This window comes from Brachyhypopomus gauderio, chromosome 12, assembly GCF_052324685.1.
Source record: "Brachyhypopomus gauderio isolate BG-103 chromosome 12, BGAUD_0.2, whole genome shotgun sequence".
Classification (NCBI taxonomy): domain Eukaryota; kingdom Metazoa; phylum Chordata; class Actinopteri; order Gymnotiformes; family Hypopomidae; genus Brachyhypopomus; species Brachyhypopomus gauderio.
This window is the reverse complement of record NC_135222.1, coordinates 14,009,873-14,017,917: the sequence shown is the minus strand read 5'-3', so window position 1 is coordinate 14,017,917 and position 8,045 is coordinate 14,009,873.

Sequence of the window (8,045 nt, the reverse complement as noted above, 5' to 3'; positions counted from 1 at the left end):
AGCCCTGTCCTCCCACTCCATCTAGTCCAGCTGAGACTCTCACATGTGATGAACATTCATACTGACGTAGTTACTGGGACTAAACACTATGTAATAAAGCATGGGGTGTTTATTAGCTAGGCAGCCCAAAGAGGAGGAGCTTCACCTGCAGACCTGACCCTCCCAAGGAGGAGGGGCTTCATCTGCAGTCCTGACCCTCCCAAGGAGAAGGGGCTTCACCTGCAGTCCTGACCCTCCCAAGGAGGAGGGGCTTCACCTGCAGTCCTGACCCTCCCAAGGAGGAGGGGCATCATCTGCAGTCCTGACCCTCCCAAGGAGGAGGGGCATCATCTGCAGTCCTGACCCTCCCAAGGAGTAGGGGCAGTCATGGCCTGGCGGTTAGGGAACTGGTCTTGTGACCGGAGGGTCGTGGGTTCGATTCCTAGACAGGCCATGACTGAGGTGCCCTTGAGCAAGGCACCTAACCCCAACTGCTCCCCGGGCTAGGGCTGCCCACCGCTCTGGGCACACGTGTGATCCACAGCCCCCTAGTAATCACTAGTGTGTGTGTGTGTGTGTTCTGACTGCACAGATGGGTTAAAAGCGGAGGACAAATTTCGATTGGGGTGTAAAAATCACAATTGACAAAATATGGCACACACATTAACAGGAGGGGCTTCACCTGGAGTCCTGACCCTCCAAATGTGTCTTCTTCACTTCTTTCATGTTATAAAATGCACTATACAAGAGCCATCTTTAAACAGAGGCTGAGGTTGGGTTATCCACCATCATGCCTGGTCTGGTCTTATTGGCCAGCAGCATGGGGGCCCAGCTAGCTACCAACAGGCTGACAACACTGTTTTGCAGCTGGACAGACAAAAGCAGTTTAGTGTTCATTCTAATTCACTGTTTGTGGGGCGTTTGTCCTCTGAAGCCGACAGCAAGGGGCTCTCGTTATAGCAGAAAAGGAGAAAAAGTGCCAACACTGGAGCTAAACCAGAGCTTCAGAAGTTTCCTACAATCTGCAAACGCTCAGCTACTTTCAGCTGTGTGTGTGTGTGTGTGTGTGTGTGTGTGTGTGTGTGTGTGTGTGGGCATACGGAGACAGCAGTGTGTTTTGCCTTGCTCCACTGTTGTCAGACCTCATTACAGTAATTCTGAGACTCAGTAAAACAGGGACAAAGTGTGGAGGCACCGGACACTGTGATGTAATAGAGGGGGTGTGTTTGTTAAAACAGCCATGGAACAAACATCCTGCCACAGAATACAAACAAACATACTACCACTGCACACAAACAAACATACTACCACTGCATACAAATAAACATACTACCACTGCATACAAATAAACATACAACCTCTGGACACAAATAAACATACTGCCACTAGACATAAATAAATATACTACCACTGCTTACAAATAAACATAATAATAAGAAAAAGGAACATGACCCAAGCTACATTTCATGGTAATCCTACTAGTAAATGCTGTGTTTTAATGAAGTACCAGTAATCCTCTGCATCTTTCTTACACAGTTGCTGTGTAACGTGACGTGATCTCAGCGTCTCCAACACTGCAGTGTGGCAGGATGTTCGAAGGAGAACCTCAGGAGGGGGGCTGGAAGCCCGGCACTGAGGAGCAATGAAGAATAGTGTATGTAGCCAGAGCAGAATAGATCAGAACAAGATGTTAATAACAGTGTCTTCAATTATTCTGAAACTGCACTCTGCGTTTATTCATTTATTATTTATTTCAGTGGATGGTTTTAATCATGGTGATTTATGAAAATGCACAGGCAGGAAAGTTTATTAATACAAATCACAACATCGCTCATGTGAAAGACGAACACTTTCACCAGGCGACTCCAGATGTTATATCTATTTATGTCACACAGAACTGACACCCCTTCAGTCACCTGATTGTCCTATAGTCCATCTGTGATAGTCCACACATGTGTAGGCAACTGCTCATCCAAAGATATTTAGGTAATAGGTAATACACAGACATGTAAGTAACTGCTCATCCACAGATGTGTAGGTAACCGGTAATCCATAGATACGTAGGTAACCAATAACGCACAAATGTGTAGGTAACCGGTAATCCTGAATTGTGTATGTAACAGGTAATATACAGATGTGTAGATTAACCAGTAATCTGCAGATGTGTAGGTATCCGTTTATCCTCAGATGTGTAGTAAACCATTAATGTATAAATGTGTATTATGTAGACAGTAACTGGTACTGTCCGCATAAACACTGGAATGACTGACAGAGGGCATTTCAGTACCAAGGTTCTTTTTTATTGCTATTCAAAACCTCCTATGAGCTCTGTCACAAAACACAAAGAAGAAAAGAGTCCTCAGCATCATTCAAATCCCTGGAGAAGAAAGACCCAGTTCTGCACATCTTCAGGACATGGACAAAGCTACTGCTGTCTTGGCCTTACTGACCCACTTCTGATGCACGGCCTCCAGGGTCTCAGTTTTGAGCTCCTCCCCATGGAAGTGCCGTACCTGTAGTGCTTTAAATTCATGCTGTGATATCCAAACAAACAGACTGGGGTAGACTCGAGTCTCATTCCCTCAACACACTTGCAGATATGTAATACAAGACATATTTATGAAGTATCTGAAGTTTTCATGACGACTTTCTGTTGCGTGCATGAGGTTAGAATATGCTGAAACCCTTTGACTGTGCAGATGAGCGTTTTGCTGTGGGTTATCTCTTGAGCCAAAGCAATTTTCATGTTTATTTTTAAAAGTTGCTGCCAACCTTCTGGTTTGGTGTATGTTTCTGCCACTGGGTTTAAAGCGAGTGCACCAGTCCTCCGTGTTCTCTTCATTTCCCACGGCACCTCTGAGTATGTAGTCTGTTCCTGTTCCTCCGTGAGGCGTCACACTTTGCTTCCATTTCCTGTTGACCTCCTGAGACGGCGTGTAATCTTCTTCCGTGGGTGTGTTTGGCCCTGAGTCGCTCCGATCACTCCTCATGGAGGACCCTGTCTCAGTGCCCCCGCTGTGACCTTCTAGGGCTCAACAGGGAAAGCAGCGTGAGATCCTGACGAGAAACGGTTTTGGTCGTCTGGCCCAGCAGGCGGTGGGAACCCCTGGACAACCATGTCGACACTCTAGCTGAAAAGAGAAACAGGCACAGTTGTAGTCTCACATCACTGCACTGCTTTGTCAAAAGGCTCCACTAATATTAGACATAACTGGCATATTTATCTTGTAAGAGATCATTAATCAAGGCCTTTCTCCATCTTCTAATGGCCTCAATTAAATGTAATCAATTTGTTTAGAGACCAAATCAATATGTATGTGATTGATTGGCTGAGTGGGCGGGAGGGGGGGGGGTGTAGGGTGTAGAGTGAAGAGTGTAGGGTGAAGGGTGGAGAGTGTAGGATGTAGGGTGTACTTCAGAGGGTGGATGACGTAGGGCTGTTTGCAGTGAGCTGGACATAAGCCACCTGTCCTCAGCATGAAGAGTTTTCAGTGGACAAACGGGTAAACAAGGGCCCCTTTTCATGACTCAGCTGAAAACAAGGGCTCTTCTTCATGACTCAGCTGAAAACAATGGCTCTTCTTCATGACTCAGCTGAAAACAAGGGCCCCTCTTCATGACTCAGCTGAAAACAAGGGCTCTTCTTCATGACTCAGCTGAAAACAAGGGCCCCTCTTCATGGCTAAAATGATCAAATCTGCCAGAAACAAGCTCCTTTCTGCACATCTTAAAGCAACACATCGCTCTGTTGTCAAGTAACTAAAGGCAGCAGGTGACAGCTAACATCAGAACATATATAACCATGGTAACTGCTGCCCGACATATCCCATTCAACATTAGTACTGTTCCCATCAGTAGGCGAAGTCGTCTTACTAACGCTCTTCGGCAGCTGCCTGGATTCTGCAGACGTGCTCACTGACACTGCAAACGTCAGGGCTGCTTCATGATGGGGATGATTTAGCATGACTGACGCTCGGGTCACTGCACACGGCTAGCTGTGTTGAACAGTAAAGTAACGAATACAGACACACACACACACGCACCAGGAGAACACACACACACACACACACACACACAGAAAATAGGAGAACACAGGTATGTATGCCAGGAGAACACACACACACCTGTAGAACACACACACATATATAACAGGAGAGCACACACATACACACCTGAAGAACACACACACACATATACCAGGAGAGCACACACACACATGCACCAGGAGATCACACACACACATACACACCGGGAGAACACATACACACACACACACACACACACACACACACAAAGAAAACAGGAGAACACAGATATACACACCAGGAAAACACACATGCACCTGAAGAACACACACACATATACCAGGAGAGCACACACACACACACACACACCAGGAGAAAACACACACACCAGGAGAACATATGCATATACAAGCGAAGAACACACACATATACACCTGGAGAACACACACATATGCACCCAAAATACACACACATATACACCTGGAGAACACACACATATGCACCCAAAATACACACACATACACACCAGGAGAACACACACAAACACACATCAGGAGAACACACACACACACACACACATACACCCGAAGAACACACACATATACACCAGAAGAACACACACACACACACACACACACCAGGAGGACACACACACACACACACCAGGAGGACACACACACACACACACACACACACACACACACCAGGAGAACACACCAGGTGAACACGCACACCAGAACACACACACACACACATACAACTGAAGAACACACACACACACCAAGAGGACACACACACACACACACACACACACACCAGGAGATCACGCACACCAGGAAAACACACACATATACTGTATATATATATACACTATATTGCCAAAGTATTCACTCATCTTTCTTCTAGTAGCACATTTGTGAGGTCACATACTGATGTTGGATGAGAAGGGCTGGCTCTCAGTCTCCACTCTAATTCATCCCAAAGGTGTTCTATCGGGTTGAGGTCAGGACTCTGGAGTCTGGACATCCACACCAGACTCTGCCATCCATGTCTTTATGGACCTTGCTTTGTGCAGTGGTGGAAGAGGAAGGGGCCAGCAAACTGTTCCCACAAGTTTGGGAGTTTGGAATTCTCCAAAATGGCAAAGCATTCAGAGTTCCATTCACTGAAACTCCGCGAAGTCCAGCTCTCGAAAAACAACCCCACACCATAACCCCCCCACCAAACTTTACACCTGCAGTGAAGTGCTTTACATCACTGCATCTGATGATTTGCATTGCACTTGGTGATGTATGGCTTGGATGCAGCTGCTCAACCATGGAAACCCATTGCATGAAGCTCTCTGCGCACTGTTCTTGAGCTAATCTGAAGGCGACATGAAGTTTGGATGTCTGTAGTTTGCACTATGTGCTTCAGCATCCGCTGACCTACGTCAGTTTATGCGCCCTACCACTTTGTGGCTGAGTTGCTGTCGTTCCCAAACACTTCCATTTTCTTGTAATACAGCTGACAGTTGACTGTGGAATATTTAGGAGCGAGGAAATTTTACAACTAGACTTGTTGCACAGGTGGCATCTTATCACAGTTCCACACTGGAGCTCATGAGAGCGACCCATTCTTTCACAAATATTTGTAAAAACAGTCTACATGCATAGGTGCTTAATTTTAGACACCTGTGGCCATGGAAGTCATTGAAACACCTGATTTCGATAATAATTTGGATGGGTGAGAGCGAATACTTTTGACAATATGTGTGTGTGTGTGTGTGTATAAATATATATATATATATATATATATATATATATATATATATATATATATAGAGAGAGAGAGAGAGAGAGAGAGAGAGATGACCATCTAAAATCCATTACTTCACTGGACACTTTTCTGTCTCTCTGATGTGCACAGATATGCTTTACTGAAGTACAGACTTCCTGTCTCAGATATAAAAACGCTGTTTCAACAAGGCAGATGTGCAATCCACATGTGGCAATCTAGTCAGGGTTTCCACACAAACTCTTGCCACTTCAAATCTATATTTCTGTACTATTTCATTTTAATCTCCATTTTATTAGACTTACAAGTCTGAACATTGTTTAATCAGAGGCTGGGTGGTGGAGTTTGAGCGTGAGGAGACTGATTGATGTCAGATTATTTTGTCACATGCAGATAAAACCAACGTGGCAAAAACAACAGAGTGCTAGCCCTCGAGCCCCACGCTGTGGTGTTAGGCTTCGTTAACGCACCACTCAAAAGATCATCTAGATGAGAAACACATCCTCTCTGGTTGTGTGTGGGCCATGTACATGACCGACCAATGGTGGCATTTTAGAAATGGTTAAAGAGGGCCTATAAGAATGGTTAAAGTTATTTGCTTTTGCTAATACACGATTTCTGAATCCATGTCTCCTTTTATCTGGAACGCCGCAGGCACCACAGAGTGATAGGGTGGACACAAACGCTGTGAAGAACGATTTATTAAAGGATAATGCAAATTCGGGCTCATGTAAAAAGGGCATGGTCAAATCTGTGAGTCCGAAACATTAACATAACCAACACACAACAGCCATAATGCACACAAAGAACAAACCATAAATAAACTCAAAATGTGTAAACATGAGGCATATATAATCATTGGAAGTACCAGTTTTTGGGTCTTAACAACTACAAAAAAAACTGTAAATCAATTACAGTCGCTCAGTGTGTGATTGTACAACGCAAATGTCAACATGGAAGGGGAGCCAAGACATTTTAGAAACACCAGAAGTACATAGAAATAAATAGAAATACGTAGAAACATAGAAATACCAACCTGAAACATTTCTTCTGTCCCAGAAAGAGGGCGTGGTCACTCTATTCAAAATGCTGCAATCACAATTAGGGGTAACCTGCAATAGTCGCTGATTTGACTATAGTTGACGATACCCCTAATCGACTATGAACGTCATAGTCGAATGTACTATTCTAACTGCATGGGGGTGCCCAAGGATGCTGCTAAGCATTAGTTGTTACATGAAATGTCTTTGTTTTCGTTATATATAACCTTTTGTCAAATAAAATCATCCTAATTTCTGTTAATAAATATTGTAAAATGATGTGTGCGCATTAACAATAGGCATCTTCCTTACTACACATTAATAAATCACACCCTGCAGTTGCACAATCCAAATGAGCGGAGCTGAACACACTACAGGATAGTCAGCATCTGCCGAGATTATAATGGCTACTAAAAAAGCTTCAAAAGTGTGGGAGTATTTTGAAAAAGATAAAGATGAATCAAACAAAGTAAAGGGCAAGTTATGTCATCAAGGTCTTTCATTTCACACGACAACAACCAATATGGCATACCATTTAAAACGTGTAAGGCAAAAAAAAAAAACAGTTCAGTCGTTTGTCGTTTCAGTCATGTTGTCTCGTCTCGTCGCGGAGCGTCTCAGCAAGTAATCCTATAAACATTTTTTGTTGTTGTTTGCTTTTTAAATCCCGTTACTTGAACCTTTACTTATAATTTTTTTGCTGTTGTGTGGCAATTTTTTAAATATTTTCAGGCAGGCATATTTTATTTAAAATATTTTTGACATTTTGCACAGTGCCTGTCTGGCAGTTCGATATGCACACTGCGCACTGACATTGACTTTTTTTTGGTTAATGTTCTCTAACGTTTCATTAAAAAATAAACAAGTAAATAAATAAATAAAAGCTGAATAAAGCCACCTAAAGTGTTTTTTACTTTGAAGTGGAAAAAAGTCTTGAATGAGAATGGGATCCCGTTTAAGGTGCTCCAGATAAATTTAAAAAACCCCAGATTTGACTATTAGTCGACTAAAGGGAAAATCTGACGAATCAGATTCAACTATGAAAATCCTTAGTTGAAGACACCTCTTATCACAATCTTATTCTTTAGTTATTATTATTTTTTTTATCTCAGATTTTGATTTTATATTTCTGCAGTTCCAGCAGGAACGATCAGTAGCTTCTCTGAGCTGGAGATGTGAACCCTAAACCCAACCCCAACCCTAAACACAATCCTAACCCCAACCA